Raw genomic sequence first — 17,900 nt, forward strand, 5'->3', positions numbered from 1 at the left:
AACAAAAAGTCTCCCAGATCCAAAATATCTCATGCCCAAATCCCCTGGCGGTTGCTACAAGAGCACTAAAACCCAGGCACAACCCAGGGCCGTGCTGTGAGCGCTTCAAAGCACGGGAAGTGTGTGGGTCAGCCCCCGTGCTCAGGGCTTTGCTACTGGGAAAAACTCATAGTATGGCACTCCTGCAGTCCTGACTGCTGGGGGACAATTCAGGCTTTTATTTCTTTTTCTTTCTTTTTCATTTCAAGGATATTTTCAAACCCTGCCACTTAAAGAAGCTGGTCCTCAGCTCTTGCTGAAGCAGAGCAAATATCCTGACAGCAGTGATGGGGCGCACTGGCAGACTTGCACCCACCTTCCAGCACGCGTGGCAGCACAGGCTTCACGTGTTATTGTCTCCATCACTGTAGCTGTGCATACACCACAGAGCTCAACCACACTGCTCTGCCCCAGGGTGGGAGGGAATGGCCTCAAGCTGCACCAGGAAAGGTGCGGGTTGGATAGTGGGAACAATTTCTTCTCTGAAAGAGTGAGGGGACACTGGCACAGGCTGCCCAAGGAGTCACCGTCCCTGGAGGTTTTCCAGAACAGTGGGGATGTGGCACTGAGGGATGTGTGGTCAGCAGGCAATACTGGTGGTAGACGGATGGTTGGATTAGATGACCTTGGAGGTCTTTTCTAACCTAATTATTCTAACTTCTCGTTGCCAGGTGAAACCAAGGGAAGTGGTGCAGGACATGAGGCACAGCACCCCCAGCTGCAAAGCTCCATCGCTGTGACGAGCATTGGCAAGGGTGGTTTATTATACGGCTCACAAAAGATGCATGAAACAGTGAAACCTTTACTCCAGAGCACATTCATCAGGCGAGAATTGAAAAATGTGGGCTCCCCTCAAGCCCCTGGGGTGAATTGCAATGGTCAAGAAGGAAGGACGATGCTGTGTCACCATCACATTGGCACATATGGGCAGGTGCCATCTCCACCAGGATCTTGTGGCACATGAATTCATATATTCCTAACTCAATCAGGTGATTGAGTTAGGAATATATGTGATTCCTACCTTCAGGTCTAGGGTTTCAAATGGTCAAGAGCCCCATATGTTTAAAATAAATGCTCAGCCACAAGAAGCCATACCACACACTTTAGCATTCACAGATGGAAATTCCAATATTCATCAAGAAAATCCCCCAAGTTTTGCTTTTTTGCAAGCTCGCCAAGACGTTTTCTGACATGGCAATTGCTGTGGTACTGCTGGGAAACTGAGAAAGCAGCCATAGGCATCCATGTGTGAGTGAGATCTGGAGAGGGAAGTATTTCTTTAATACCTCATGGCAGCAGCCTGTATTCCTGAAAGACACACAAAGGAGCTCACCAAGAGAGAAACAACTGTTTGCAGTAATGGCCTGGCTGCCATAGGCACTGCTGGTGAGACGAACTGTGAGTCATTTTTCAAACAGCAGGTAATATTTATTTACAAACTTGAAAAAGGTTCGCAGTATATTGAGCAGAAAGGAAACAAAACCCAAGAGTTTTTCCCCTGGCAGCAATAAGAGCAGACTCCAGATTTGTTCTTTTATGATTTACACTACTGTGCAAGTTTTTAACAACATTATCTGGAGACAAAAGCTCTTCTAGGCAGCATAATTACTTTTGTCTGTAGCATTGCAAAGCCCATCAGATGGTGCCACTGCTGCTCTTACAAGGTTTGTTTCTCTGAACACATTTGGAGCTTAGGAAATGGGTTTTTCACCCCTCGACTATGAGACAGCCTTTTGGATTACTTTTGCAATAGTGTTACGATAAAATTTACGGACTCGAGCTCCCAAGGATTATGAGATTAGCTTCAAAGCATTTGTAATAGAAATTAAAACAGTTTAATTATTCTGTCTTCCCGCTTTTAAGCCATCAGGGCTCACATTTTCTCCCTTTGCTCCATCACCATTAGAGTAAAGAGGAGAAGTCTGGGTCCATTCTCCAGATCAGAAGGGGCTCCTCTCCCCCATGGGAGCCAAGGTAGAGGTTTCCAAAGGCAGAGCTGCTCACCAGCCAAAGCCGTACCATTCTGCTCATCAGAGAGCATCTTCTCCTAATTATCTGTGCCTATCAAAATGCCAGGCTCAAAACCCATTTATTTTAATTGTTCAGTTTATCCAGTGCCCTGGCATTTAGAAACACACTCCCTGAAGTTTTCCATAAAAATACTGTATGCTAACTCCTCATTAGACCCACACCAAATGCCTCAAGAACATGAGGACTTACACTCTAGGTAACTGTCCGACTGCTGAGCAATTAGTCACACTGCGGCTCACCCGTTTATTATTTATATCCTGCACACAAACCCCTTAATGTCAGGACTCCGAGGTGCCACTCTCCACCTGGGCTTCCCAAGAACTCCCAGGAAAGGCCACTTGACAAATAACTCCTCAAAGGAGAAGTCTTTCCAGGAGCTTTGTGCTTAACACGCGTCTGCAGCGCTGTTGATTAAATATGGGTTGCACATCTATTGTATAATTTGTTTTTTGGAGCATCAAGTAATATTCTGCTTTGTGCCTTGACAGATGTGCGAATGCTTAAGAGATTCGTGAAAATTTAATAAAGACAAAGTTAAAAATGCAAACAGTCAAGGCTGGCACGAGGGAAGGATGAACATGATTCTTTATCAAAGCCAAGGGGAGCGGGGGGAATAAGGGCAGGCTCAGCCCTTCGGGGGGGGGAATCAACTCTTTGAAAGGGTTGATAATTGCAGGACAAGGGGAAATGGTTTCAAGTTGAGGGAGGGGAGATTTAGGTTGGATGTCAGGGGGAAGTTCTTTACCAAGAGAGTGGTGAGGTGCTGGAACAGCTGCCCAGAGAGGCTGTGGATGCCCCGTCCATCCCTGGAGGTGTTCAAGGCCAGGTTGGATGGGTCCCTGGGCAGCCTGGTCTAATATTAAATGGGGAGATTGGGGACCCTGCCTGTGGCAGGGGGTTGGAGATTCATGATCCTTGAGGTCCCTTCCAACCCCGTGATTCTGTGATTCTGTGATTCAGAGAGGGACGTATGGAGCTTCTGCTGCAAGAAAGTGGCTCTTTTTCTAGGGGCAGTGGATGGATGACAGGATAGGCCTGGTGAGGTGGGATTGGACTGGATGATCTTAGATGACTTTTCCAACCTTAATGACTCTATGATTCTATTTGGAGACTCTTGTTTTGAGAAGATGTTAATCTGCACCATCCACTTGTGCAGAGGGCAGTGGGAGCACAGAGCTGGCAGGGCTCAGGGTCACGGAGGAGCATTTCTCTTTTACAGAAATATGCACACTCCCAATGTTTCATATCTTCCTCTTTCCCTCTAAAGGGAAAAAGTTAATTAAACCAATCCAAGAGGACAAAACAAATCACTGAAAGCACCAAGCTTTTGTTAGGTTGTAATTATATCAATAATGTGCTCAGAACTAATGTCACATCACTGGGGAACTCTCACCTTCACCGCTGCTACCGCAAATATTTACACTCCAATTCACATCACTGTTCTCTCTCCATTTTGTTGCAAAAATGACAATCTCCACCCACTAGAGGGAAAAAATAAAGGTAAAGTGCCCCAGAAACCAGCTCTTGGTCAACCCCCAGCCACACTTCTACTAATGGGAGGCCCCAACATCCAAAATAATGGTGTTATAATGACAGCAAATATGAAGCTTGCCTCTTAAATGGACAAAATGTGTTTGAAACAGAGGACAAATGATTCTATAAATTCCCTCTCAAATTTACAAGGTGAGTATCTGGCAGCCAGCTCTTCCTAAAACACAGGACACCAATATGTGCACTCCCTCCATTTATCTTAAACTAAGATGTATAAGCTATTTCCAACATTGCCCAACTAGCAAATTCCTTTATTCATCAGAATAAATGAAGATAAGTCAAGTCACTGGGTTAAGTTGACTTGGAAAAATCTGAAAAAAAGACTTGTGGAAGTGCATTGGTCTCCTTCACTTCAGAGCAAGGCAGATCTGAGGCGGGTTTTCCAGGCTCCCTTTCATTTCAGAAGGCTTTTATCGGCCGTTAAGTCTCCAACAATGGAGAGCAGACTATTTATTTAAGAAGCAAATTCCTTCCTTTCTAATCTCTCCTGGTCAAATTCTCTTTAAAGTTATCTCAACTGTCTGATGAAAAGCAAATGGTAGAAAATCAGTTCTTGATCCCTACAGTAACATGAAGGGCTCGCGCGTCTTTAAGGGTACCTGTTGGCTGTTTTTAAAGCACTTCAGCCTCAAACCCGTTATTGCTGGTTTTGCTTCCTACCTGTGCTCTCAGAACTCAGGAAAGACATTCGCTCAGCAACAGAGTCAAACACAACGAATATTGGTGTAATTTTCTTCCCCTAAAGAGCGGCTCTTCCCAAGACAGAGCAATGACAAGGCTCTCAAAAGCAATTTAGTGATGTCAGGCTGATTTTGTCTAAAGACATCTCAGGAGGATGGGGATTTCCCGCATGGAGATGAGAGTGTGGATCGTTTCAAGAGCCCAAATGCTATTGCTCCCAACATGTCCCAGACACACCAACCCCAGGCACCATCCCCAGCTCAAGGCCCTAGCTCTCAGACTTGGCCCTTTCCAAAAACTGGACTCTACCTCTGAATTAACTTGAGTCGATCTCCCACACTAAATTTTTTATTCACTCATTTTTAAGTGATGCATGGGCAGGACCCACAACTGAGACCTGATTTGATTAACACTCCTTTCCCAAAAGACGATAAAAATGTTTTATCGTCTCCTTACCCCCTCTCATGGTAACGGGAGTGCAGGATGAGAATTTGGCTTTCAAGAAGGCAACTCAAACACTGATGCCAGAAATCGATCCGAGGCCGCACCGCCCGCTCTGGACGGACTTTCCTCCAAGAACATGAATAATCCCTGCAAGGTAACAGCACCATTCATCTCTCCAAAGTTCCTCGCAGGCGTAAATCCCTTGCTGAAGAAGGAGCCACGTGTTCAGCTGCCTTCCTAGTAAATTAAAATTCAGTTTGTTCTTTTTATAAAGAGAAACACAACAAGCATGGATCGATAAATTTACCAAAAGTTAGATGGCAGCTGGTTTGCTCAGTAATAGAGCAACCACTCTCAGACATGGTTTAGCGCATAATCCCCGGATCAATATAAGTTTTGATTTATAAATAATGATAACAAAAGTAGCAAGGACAAATAACACTTCTAAAAAGTAAACACTTTCTCCAAAGGATGCTTCCAGCATAAACTCTCAGATAAAGACTGCAAATTTCAAGGGCTGCGCATGGAAACGACACAGAACACATTGTCTGACACCATTAAATATTCATCCCCTGCACTGCTATGTTCATACACAAGCATTCTGCAGCTCAGTCCTCCTGAAGGCACACATCCTGCACAGATGGACACCTGTGATGCTCTAAGAGCACAGTGGCATCTACCAGCATGAGTTGTGACTGTTGGCAGCAGGGAGGTGGAAAAAGAGGTTCCCTACCCTAGGAAACGACTCCTTGGTAGTGTTTGCTAAGCATACACTTCTAACTATGGAATCTGTTCCTCTGAAGAAAAATTACCAGAGTCACTTCCCCTCTGAACACCTCCACACAAGATATTTCCTTACTGCCAGCACTTTGTTTATTATGGAGCCTTTCCTAGGCATGAAAAAGAGGCTGGAGAGGATAATAAATCCCATCACCTGACAATGTTTTCAATTACTCTGCATGTTAAAACGATGCTACCACAAATAGGTTGCAAGAGATATGCTGCAAAACCTATTAACTTACTGTAAATCTATTCAAGCCAGGAATTTCACACCTTGCAGAATTTTACCATTAGTCCTGGGAATGAGTTTATTGCTGGACAGGGAGGGCATGAGCCCATGAGGGTCATTTCGAAGACACACGGCACCACAACCTGGCCAAATAGGAATAGGGTTAGGGTGTTTAACATGTTAGTGGTAGATGCTTGCACACTTCCCTGTACATTCACCACCAAACAAAAGGTCAGATTTCTTTTTCTAAGCTTCTCCTCACTTCCAGATGGAAGCATTGCCATCTCTAGAAGGTAAGAACAGCAGATGTACAATTCAGGACCTGATTATATTTATATTTTATATTCATGGAGAGGAGAATATTCAAGGGAATGAAGCTCAGGGTCAAATTCAGAGATTCCTAACCCAATCCCTGCCCCAAGCCCACCTGTGCTTGCTAGGAAAAATATTTTCCCTCAAAAAGTTCTTCTTCGTGTCTTCTTGTCAAGAATCAAAAAGATTCATTTCCTGTGATGTCTGCAGTTAACCGACTGGCTCAGGCATGTCAGAGGCAGATCCTTCTTGATAACAGAGTAATGGGAGTTGTTACAGCCCCTGGAGAAGGAGAGCAGCCAGCCCATTTTCTGCTATCAGAGCTGATTGCTGCTGCTCCTCTGCTGGCACTGAGAGAGGGAAGCTCACATCTTCCCATCAGCATCCACTGCTGCAGAGCCTCCCACAGCAGCAATATGGAAGACATGGAGGGAAGGAAGGAGAAATTAAAGCCTGGCAGCCTTGAGCCATGCCCACATCCATACAGCTTCATTACCTCGAGGTGAAAGCTCTGGACTGAAAGACCTGCATGCTTGGGACCAGCATTAGGAACCAGTCTGGCTCTTGCCATGAAGAGGGGCAAGCATCCCCTGTGCAAACTGCATCCCATTCTTAAAATAGGAAAGTGTATCTTGATAGAAGGAAATAGCATCCTTCTGTGCTCGCTACGCCAGAGTTTGTGCTGAAAAGCCTCTCTTCCTTTCTCCTGCTGCCAATTGGATGGCATTTTATATATACACGAGATATCTGAAACTGCAATAAAACCCCAGTGACAAAAATAAAACTAGCAATGGAAAAAGCAGCTCCTGCTCAGGGCGGCAGTGGGGGGAGATGTTAGAAGTCTTCTGTAGCAAAAGCTATTGAAGTTTGCAAACATGCAGCTCTGTGCAAACTCCTGGCAGACACCGAGTCCCCCCTTGGGTCAGACAAAGAGCCCACGGACGCCAGGGCTTCATAGCCTCCTCATAAACACTTCCACTTTAAGCCAGTTTAACTGGAAAAGGTCAAGACCAGTAACAGCACAACATGTGTTATCGGTTAAACAAAGTGAGCAGCTATCAGTTAAACAAAGAGCACTTAGACACAAACCAAACCAAAGAACCTCTGTATTCCAGGCACCCAGATGCATCTCTCCTGCCCTGCTGAGCTGATCTGTTCTGCGTGCAGCCTCCATGAAGTCTGCACAGTGATTTATTCCTTAGTCGTATGTGAAAAAACAACTATTCAGGTAAAGAGAGTACAAAAGTAATGAAATAACACAGGTAACAACATCCAAAGCTACTAATGCCACCGACATCTGTTGCCCAGAGTTCGCTGCTATGTTTCTGATTTCCCATCAAAGAGCATCATCTCCTTACTGCCCAGTTTGTATATACAGCAAATCATAGAATGGCCTGGGTTGAAAAGGACCACAATAATCACCCAGTTTCAACCCCCTACTATTTTTTCCCTAAAAAGCTCAAATGGACATACATATTAAACAGGCTTTTACCAATCAAGTCTGCTCTTTTCATGGCACACGTTTCCCTACTCTTATGAGTATGGAAACACGGGCAGGATTAAAACCAGAGCATTCCTCACTCCAGCAAATGAAACCTGCAGGAAAACTTCATCTTCAATAGAAACTGAGTCTATTGCCAGGTGCTGGAACTGCTTGCAGAATCTGTTGTAACAGATTTGCAGAGGGGATAATGTAGGATTTCTGTTGAGAATTTAAAACCAAAACAAACTGGGTTCTCTCCGCTGTGGGAAAAAGCTTGAAAATGTGACCCCAGTGCTGGGAGACAAGAAAGGCAAATTAAGCGAAACCTCACAACGTATCGTTTTTCAAAATTGCCAATTTTAATGCTGATCACATTGTTCTCAGGACTTTAATCACGATTTCATAATGCCCTGAGGTTATGGGAACCGAAAACCACATGCTTGTGCTGAAATGAGACAGCAAAACATTCTGCAAATTCATCTTTCCTACGCTCATGAAGAACACTCATGTTTCACTCCTCATCTTTAACCCCCGCTAAAGCAGAAGGTTACCAGCATCTCACTGGGACTTACAAGCTTCAGCTAACGTGAACAACTGTCACTAAAAGCTGAAAATCCCTCATGTGTGCACCACTATTCCAACAACAACAGGCATCTGCTCCACTTTGCCCCCATGCAAACACCCCGAGCAGAGAGGTGTATCTGTAGCTCTAAGCAGGGCAAAATCAAAGTCACAGATCGAATAAATAGAGGTGTCAGTGACACTGCAGAAGGTGAGCATTTCAGAAGTTACTTTGAGGTGGATTTGACTGCACACAGTCTTCCTCCATTGCAAATACAATTTATTTTTTATTTTTAAAAGGTCTGGCTTAAATTATCAGCCTTGTGATAACTGCACTTGAAGTGGGTGCAATCTGCTGCCCTACAGCTCATGCCAAGGCCTCTCAGCCCAGCTCTGGGTGCTCCTACTGCTGCACACATACAGGAGTCAGACAGAGAAAGGCTCATTTCACTAACACTCTTTATTTGTTTGTACTTCGAGAAGGTAAAAGAGAGTGGGGGGTGTAAAACAAAGTATTGGTAAGTTTATTAGATTTATGGTGCTTTTTAAAGCATTTCAACAACCAGAACATCACTTCCATTCCAAAGCAGAGAGGGTTTCTCAGCCCACTTTTCCACTCTCCAGCTTGCTCTCTCTATCTAGAAAGTGAACTAGGCAGCAGAACGCAAACAAAAAGGCTGAACTCCTTCTCACCCTTTACATTCCTGCGCAAACCCACTCCTGCAGCACACTGCTCCTCTAATAGCCTAGAACTGAAGCCTTAAAACCCTGTCTGCAGGGAGAATTAGACTGGATTTATTGCAAACACCTCCTCCGGACACTTGTAAAGCAATTTGAGAGCACCTAATGGATTTAGGATTTAGTTAAATTGGTGCAACACAATAAAGAGATTAAGCATGTGGTCAATCACAAGTCATTGAGTTAGTGTATCCTCAGGAAGCTGCCAGCCACCACCAAGGTCCAGCTGAGGAGGGAAAAAGAGGAGCAGAACACAGCTCAGATGGAGGAATGATGTGCATGGAGAGAAGACTGGGAGTGCCCAACTCTACCTGGCAGCAGTGTCACACACCAAGAAATTGGAGAAGAAAAGCCACTTTTCAGCCCAATTCCCAAGAAAAGATTCAGGAGAAGGTTTGCCACAGACTGTTCTTTTGGTAGTCCAGGAAATAATTGGACTATATTCTGATTTCACATTCACAGTGGCAATACAGAAGAGCTATCCCAGTGATCTATCAGTCACACTCCTTGCCGCACCGTTTATTTCTGAGTAGACTCGTTAATAACCTCCCACCCAACACAGTGGAACTACGAATGTTTTGTTCAGACAAGGCCTACCCTGCTTCTGTTAGCTCTTCCCTATACAAAAGCTATCTTCATTTCAGAAGAAGCCATCCGTTTTTCACAGTCGCCGAGTAATTACTTTTCAAACAAGCTGTAATGAAAGGCTTCCCCCATAGAGAACTCCATTTCCAAGTGAGAACACAAGTATCCAAATATTTCAGTGGTTGGAATTATACTGTAATAGCCTACCTTATTGGTTCATTTCATATCAAACTTTGTGAGGCTTCCAGGCATTTACACCACCAGCTCTCCTTCCCTTATTGTAAAATCTTTTTTATTGACAATTCAATCATGTCAGGTTTGGAACAGTAGACGCACTGATTTGATCAGCTATCATTGAATTTACAATATATAAATGACAGCACCATCTCTGGCCCACGTCTCAAGCAGCTGCCTTCTATCGATTTATATTCTACTAGTAAGGAAGAAAAATTGCAGCACAATGTAGTGGTATAGTCTGAGATCAATACCAATTTTTTTCTTAATGACACGAAGGCCAAGATAAGGACAGCATAAGTCAAAGCCAGACAGATCAAATTTGCCCGATATCCCTTTCAATTACTGAGGTACATACACAGGGATGTGTAACATTAAAGTTGAGGGGAGCGTTATCAAAATGGCTTAAAATTACAATGGACTTACAAGGCTGCCTGATGTCTTCATGGCCTCAGACACCGTGACGGACAGGTTGGGTTTTCCTCTTTCCAGCCACCATGGCACACAGCACAGAGCACAGCCTCGGGGGTATCTACAACAGCCTGAAAGGAGGTGGCATGGATGGAGGGGTTGGCCTCTTCTCACAGGTAGCAGTGACAGGACGAGAGCCAATCACTTCATGCTGAACAAGGGGATGTTCAGGTTGGATATTAGGGAATATTTCTTCCCCGAAAAACTGGTGAGGCACTGGCACAGGCTGCCCAGGGAGGTTGTGGGGTCACCATCCCTGGAGATAGTCAAGAACTGTAGAGATGTGACACTGAAGGACATGTCATGGCCACGGTGGGAGTGTGTTGGAGTTGGGCTTGATCTTAGAGGTATTTTCCAACCATAAGGACTCTTTGATTCTACTGTATGATCTGGGCTCTTACAGATTGCTCTCTTATAAAGTCCAGCTCATTAATAATAGAAAACCCCTAATTATTCCAGTGATGCCAACATTTCATAAGTTCAGTTGTTACTTAGCGAGAAGTTATAGGTGAGCACTTTCTTCATTAGCACCTCTGCAATTATGGTAGCAGAACCTTCCGGCCTAAACGCTCAGCATTTATGCAGCTTGAATTCCCATTCTTGATTGGCAGCCGGAAAGCAGTGCTGTCATGATTTATACATCTTCCACACACCATGTTTTGATAATTACAGGTTCCGAGCAGCTCATGATTACACTATTTGCACCATCCTAATTATAAGCCCAAACACACTTGGAAATGTACATTCACATGTAGAGATGAGGGAGACAACTCAACTCCCAACTGCCATCAAAACGACGGTCCCTGAAATTATCTGCAAAATCCTGTATGGGAGACTTCAAAGGAGGAAAGAGCAGATTAAAGTTTTCCTCGCTTCTTTCCTGGAGGCAGAAAAGGGCAAGAGCACTTTGATAATTATTAATTTATACGACCTTGGTGCGTATGCATTCCTCATAGCTCTTTCAAATGCATTGAGAACAACTGGTGTCAAAGCACGTTTAACCAAGGCGTGTGCGCCCATGAACAGCAAACAAGAAAACATTAGAAAAGAGAAGTGGGAAGGAAAGGAAGTGACTTGTTGGTTGCTCATGTACAACTCACTGCCCCGCTCTGCTCAAGGCTGTGACCTTTCAATAGGGGGGTTGAAACAAGATGATCATTGTGGTCCTTTTCAACGCAGGCCATACTATGATTCTGTGATTCTATGTTTTCTCTATAACGCATGCAGCCTTTGGGCTGATGCTCCATTTTCTCCTCCCCTTCATTTCAGGATCATTACAACCCCTCCTATAAATCAGAGCGTCCTTTTGGTGCAATTACTTGGCAAAAAACACCGTGCAGAGTTTTTCACTTGGCACTGGCCATGTTCCAAAAGCTCCTGGAAAATGCTGCTTCCGCTCTGAAAAACAAACGCCGATTTCTAATTGCCTAAAAGCATAAGGCATTCCGTTCAGAGATTGTTTCTTTGGAATAAATATTTATCGACACCCACAGCCCACCTATTTAGGCGCTTTTTTTCCCCCTATCTAAAAAGAAAATATGCACATTTTAAAATGGGTTTGCTTTTCCTCTGTCATAAAAAATGCAGGCTGCATTGCTCATTCATGAGGGTTTCGTTTTTAATCTGCCATCTCAGACAGGTTTGGTCCGCATTTTGTGGCGAGGACAGGCATGAGAAAAAGGAAACTTTGCTTTCAGAAGAAAGACTGAAAAGAAAAAAACACCAAAAACCTCCACAATGCGTTTGCCTCCGAGAATCCCAGAAGTCCTTGTGGCAGCAGATGCAATTTGATGCTCACACTGGGTCCTTGAATCTCATTGTTCCCAGAGCACATTAACTTGACATTTCGAAATACTGTTTTTGAAAACCAGACTAACATGAAGGAGTTGCTGGTTATTCCAGATCTGCAGGGCAGCAGCAGAAATGAGGGTGGTCATTAATTTCTCCCCCCACTTGTGAGAAAATAAAAAGTCAACTTCTAATGAGAGCTGTCCCTGGCAAATGGCACAGTGATGGAGATGCACGCTCTGCATCGCAGCGGTTTCAATCTCATTCCTCTGGTGTCAGCACATCCAGCCCCATCCCAGCTCTGGGCTCTGCTGCCCCAGTGCAGGGCATTCAGTGAATGGGAGATAAGAACACCTCCCCTGTGTGCAAGACAGCAAGCGTTTATCAAAAGTTTTTATTGGATTTCTGGATTCTTCCTTTCCTCCTCAGGTACTTCTGATGCTCAAGTATTAAATATAAAAGTTGCAGCTGAAAGGGTTTACTAATGAATAAAACAGCATTAAAACTAACTACCTAGCATTTTGCAGAACTCCTAGCTGCCTAATCATGATTCAAAATAATTTTAAAAAATCAAGTACGGAGGGTTTCAGAACGATGCCACAAAGTGCAAGTTGGGACATCCACATGGTGCAGAACAGGGGCTCAGGTCCATCACTGCTTGTTTTCCAGGAGAGGATATTGGCCCATTACACTCAGATTCCAATTCCTGACCTCTGCAGTAATGCATTGATCGCAGGGTGCAGTGATCCAAGCATGGGAGACAGCCAGAATTCATCGCTGCTGTGCAGAGATCTGCTCCATGCCTTGCACTGCTTCTTTCTTTCTTCCTCTCCTTCTTCTGTGTTGCCAAAGGTTTGAGACACTGGCCACCCTGTTTGCTTGGCTGTACCATCATCGGGTCCTTCTGACTGGGATGGGGAACGTAGCACTGCAAGGCAGCAACTGTAGATCTGCATTTAGAAACAAGCATTTTGCCTTGCAGAGGGGTGTCAGGGTGATTGTATCACCAACATGCTCAAGAATGCCCAGGGGTAATAAGCTGCCAAGAGAATGACTGGAAACTTGCCCTGGCAAGAATCTCTTCCTCCTCTCTCCACACAAAAAAAAAACAAAAAACAAAAAAACCCTAATGGATCAAGTGGCAGCAGTATCATGCATAGAGATAGCCTTCCAGCTGCAAGAGGGACCTCAGGGCAGATAAGCTAACAGCTCCCTGTACAGAACAGAGCTGCTGCAGGGATACAGCACACACTCCAGCAGGGGCTGCCCCAAAGCCCCATCCTGCAACTGCATCAGGTCCTGCAGTGGGCAGGAGAACAGCAGAGGAAGGCACAGTGCCACCAAAGCAAGGCCAGGACTGCTTGAGAGCACCCCAGAGGCTGAGCACAGTGGGGTAAGAGCAGCAAGCCAGCAATCGCTACTCAGTTATTGTTCTCGCTGGGGCAATATATTAAAAAAATGTATATATTTTTTTAAATAATTTCTGAGCCCAATTGCTTGGAAGACACCCAAGGAGATGCTGAACAAGCTGAATTAACAATCCTGAATTAAAGCTCCTGCTGTTCTCCCTGTCTGAAGGTCACAAAGAAACACGTGCTCTGGAGCACGTTTGTCCCACTGTGGTCCCCAGCCCTGGGACACCTACAGGGCAGCAAAGGACCAAAGCAAGGATAGCTTTTGCTTGGTTTTTTCTCTGTCTTTTCTCTGCTGCAAGTGGGAGCTTTTACATGAGGGTTATTCATTTCTGCCTGTAACCCCACCTGACAGCAATGCCTCAAAGCCTGCAAAGCACCAAGAGCAGCTCTGCAGGGAGCACCCAGCCACGCCGGGCAGAGCAGAGCTGCCCTCTGCACACCATGAGGCACCAGCTGCCTTCACCCACGGTGCTTTCATGCCCTGCTTACAGTTATTTGAATAGCACAACCCTCAATGCAGGCGCACGCATGAAGGGTAAAATAGATGCTGTGTGCAGAAAAGTGGTATTTACTTAAGAAGATCGTTTTTGCAGCTGATGGACTAGAACAGTTTCCAATGTGTACTCAGATGCAATCATGCATTCTGCTACTTTTCCCTAAAGAATCATAGAACATCCTGAGTTGGAATGGACCCTTCATCAAGTTTCTCTGCATCCCAAGTGGATGGGTCCATTGGATGGTGGCTTCACCTCACCCTCCACAAGGCTTCTTTCAGCACACACTCAGAATCCATCTCCAGTAACAACAGGTTAGAGATGTGAGATGGGACCACTGTCCCAGAGTTATTCAGGAAGAAAATAAATGTCTTCTCTATTAAAAAAAAAAGGCACTGAGGAAGAGCACAGCTCATTCAGCCCAATAATCCTCCTGCACTGTTACGCTGGAACCAATGAGTTCCCAATGGCACATCCTCTCCAAGGTATTTCCACACTTCATATTTGAGGCCTTATTAGGAAACAAAGGATTTCAGAATAAAGCAGAGGTTCTACTGCCAGCACTGCCTCTGCATTCGTTATCTGATGCAGACACATTTGTTCTTGCTGAGCTTAATGACTAACAGACGAGCTGCGATTGCCAGTGCCCTATCAACTGCTCTTTGCTGCACACATACACCCAAGCCACATTTCCTAAGGAATATGCTAATATCTGTCATTCAGCTGAGCAGGAATTAGATCTAAAATGTTACAAACAAACAGCCCTGCTTTTTTCAGGGAGGAGGTTGAATCTGATGACTGACAAACAAACAGCCAGCTCCATAAACGCATCAAACTCATCAAGATGAAATGTGTAATTGCACACACACATATGGGGCATTGCACTGCACTCAGCCATCTGCAGCAAGACCATATTTTAATTTCACTCAAAAAAAGGAAAAGGATCATTTTATTATTTCCCCTCTTGCACCGATTTTTGCGAATGCTTTGAAGGCAGACAAACACGTGCTTGGATTTGGAAAGTCTTCTTGCTCTTAGGAGTGAAACAACGTATTTTTAACAGTGAATCTATGATTTTGGGCCAGCACAGCCCCATAATCACTGAGCAACACAGTGCACAATGCAGAAGCTGTTAAGCATACGGAGCAAGCAACAACATTTGGACAAATATTCTATTTTACACCCATCGTTAGTTGGGCAGGCTCTCCCTTCTAATAGCCATTATTCAAGCACGTCCAATACAGACAATTATGTGATGTCTAAAAAAAACAATAACAGGAGGAAGAGGAGGATATGAGGAACCTCATCAAGCTGTGGGTATCTCTGTTCAGTGCAGGGGGATTGGACTGGATGATCTTTAAGTGTCCCTTCCAACTCCACTGATTCTATTATATTGATGGAGCTGACATCTGGCCAGTGGTTCAGCACACAGCCGCTGCCTGCAGCCCAAATCACAGGCTGCACTGCTCCCCTACACCAGCCATGTGAATGCCAGCACAAGTCATGTTTACATATGAATCCAGGCAAAGATTGATGAAGTTTCCCAGAAACTATTCCACTATAAAATGACTTGCTCCACTTTATCCTTTCTACCATTTAGCACTGGGGTTCCCACATCCCAAACCTCCCACCAGCAGCAAAGACATGGACTGATCCCAAAGCAGACTGGAAACGAGCACAGCACGCCGGAACCTCACCTAGCCATGGTGAGATGGGGGCCTGGAAGGGAAGTGCGGCTACAACCAAGGAGAGCAGGGTTCAGGATAGGCAGGCACACTGTTCTGCATGGGAGGATTTATGGGTACTGAAGCCTGCACTCCCTGCATCAGCTGCGTTTAGTAAATAAGTCATCAGGCTAAAAATCAAGGCCATTAATAAAAACAAAGCAGGCTCATTTTATTTGTCTCCTGACATCTTAGGCTGTAGAGCAAGGTCGGGTTGAATTTTCTCTGCAGAAACGCAGATAAGGCTCTCAAATGGGGAGGGAGGAAACAAACTTTATTAACTGCATTAAAGTAGGAGCAAGGACTTGCCTTAAAGGCAACATCCACCACATGTTGCCAGAAAGTTACCAATGCTCTTAACCATTAAGCTTTAAAGCATCTTAATGGAATTAAAGGATCTTTTTAATGGCCAAATTCACAAAAGCATATGAACAGATGATGAACAATTTGTTAATTCCAGGAGAAACGCTCCAACTTCAGTGATGGAAAAAGCTTCAGCACTGCAAGGGAGCCATTGGGGACCTTGCATGCAATCTGCATTTTAAACCACGGGAATGACAAGCTTTGTTAAACCCTGACCTTGGCAGCGGTTGTACGTTCATACAGGATTTCATCTCAATGTCATTTAACTCTCAGTACTTATCACAGCATTTAGCAGCACTCAACTAGTTGCTATGTTTATTTACAGCCTACTCAAGTTAGAGAATACATCTACACACTGACACGTGTACATATACATATTTATGTTTTAATCCTTGAAAACGGTTAAGAACCACCACTCTTCTATCTATCTGCAGAATAAAAGGAAGGGAACCCCAAGCCCTTTGACCAAAACGAGGCGTTACACACTAAGTTGTATTGCCTCCTCGTCTAAATCTCACAACTTTCTTTTCAGTGCAGAAAGTCATAACAAAAACACACAGTCCTGCATAGCCAGCTCACTCTGGAGTACCAACTAGCAATGGAAACACAGCACCCAGGTCTCTGCATGGTGACACCCACCCTCATCTTGTGCCCTCCTCGTGCCCCCCACAGCTCCCTACAGCTGCCCCTTCCCCCAGAACACAACGTGCACAAAAACCCAAAAGTGTTGCCTGCAGCCACAATAGCAGGGCAAGGAGGTGCACTGAGCAGCAGTGAGGATGCTAGATTTTTGGGAAGCTCGGAGCCTTTTGGCAGCCACTGCTCCCTCCATCCAGCTCCGAGCAATTGCTTCACATCAGGAGGTTTAAGTGATATTTATGGCCAGTCCCCTCCTCAAACCCACTGGTGGGAGAGATGCTCAGGGACAACCAAACTGACCCAGAGGTTCCGTGTGGAAAGGAGTTGTCAGGCACAGGAGCCTGAGGTGTACTGAGGTTATTTCTGATATTGAGCAGTACTGGAGAGAGGTTGGTTTGTTGTTGGGATTTTTTATTTTAAGCTGCTATTATGCACACTGCACTGAAAAGCAAGACAAATATGAACACTAATCTATTTTGATCATGAATTAAACACAGGAGGAGAAGACAAGTGTGATCTTCAGCAGGGAGTGCTATGGGAAAGTAAGTAATGAGTCACAGAGCCAGAAACAGAGTCAGATCAAAAAGAGCTTTACAGACAAACCAGTCAGTTCAGTGCAGCTACGTGTACCGTAATGATAACTTTGATGAGTCTTTATCACACATGCCTCTGTGTCAGTGACGAAGAAATAACAAATGCAGAGAGGAAGGCTTTGCTGACACTTGTGTACGTAATTCACAAAGGAGAAGTCGAGCACACAAACATCCTAGCGCTCAGGGCAACACCAGGAGGGAACTCTGGGCAGATTCCGGATAGAAGAGCACTGCATGGTGCAGACGTGCCTGAAGTTCTCACATCACCCCCAAAATCAAGCACCTCAGCATTAGTTGTGCATTTTACAGCATTGCTTGCTGGAGGATGGTGTCAGAGGCAGAGATTCATCACATTTAATGATGTCAGGATGGAGCTAATATTTCACAGTTATATGCTGTTGGATGTTATAACACCCTGTGAGCCCTATGCCCTAAATCATTTTTGTTAACAGACATGTTTTGCGTGTGGCATCTGGTAATCACTCCAGGCTGGTTTTCTGTCAGTTTGAGCCAGTGTTCCCTGTAAGCTCACCAACGCACATTAATGTAATAAATAGGAGAAAGCTCCATGCATGTAGATGGCATCCATTAAAGCAACAGCAACCCATCTCTCAGCATAAACCCTGCAACTTTGCCACGGAGGTGTTAAGGAAGGTTCACACAAGGCTCCAGTTCCTGAAGTCCAGTCTCCTGACAGCTTTCCATCAAAACGTGGCTCTAGACCAAACCAAACAGATGGCTCTTT

General features: G+C 44.8%; 1 protein-coding gene across 1 annotated transcript in view; it reads right to left on the reverse strand.

Annotated features, from left to right (window-relative positions):
• The window catches only part of GPC3 (glypican 3), a 115,104-nt gene that overhangs the window by 69,644 nt on the left and 27,560 nt on the right, over positions 1-17,900 (reverse strand). The gene's annotated exons all lie outside the window — the stretch shown is intronic.

Source organism: Meleagris gallopavo, chromosome 9 (genome assembly GCF_000146605.3).
Source record: "Meleagris gallopavo isolate NT-WF06-2002-E0010 breed Aviagen turkey brand Nicholas breeding stock chromosome 9, Turkey_5.1, whole genome shotgun sequence".
NCBI lineage: Eukaryota > Metazoa > Chordata > Aves > Galliformes > Phasianidae > Meleagris > Meleagris gallopavo.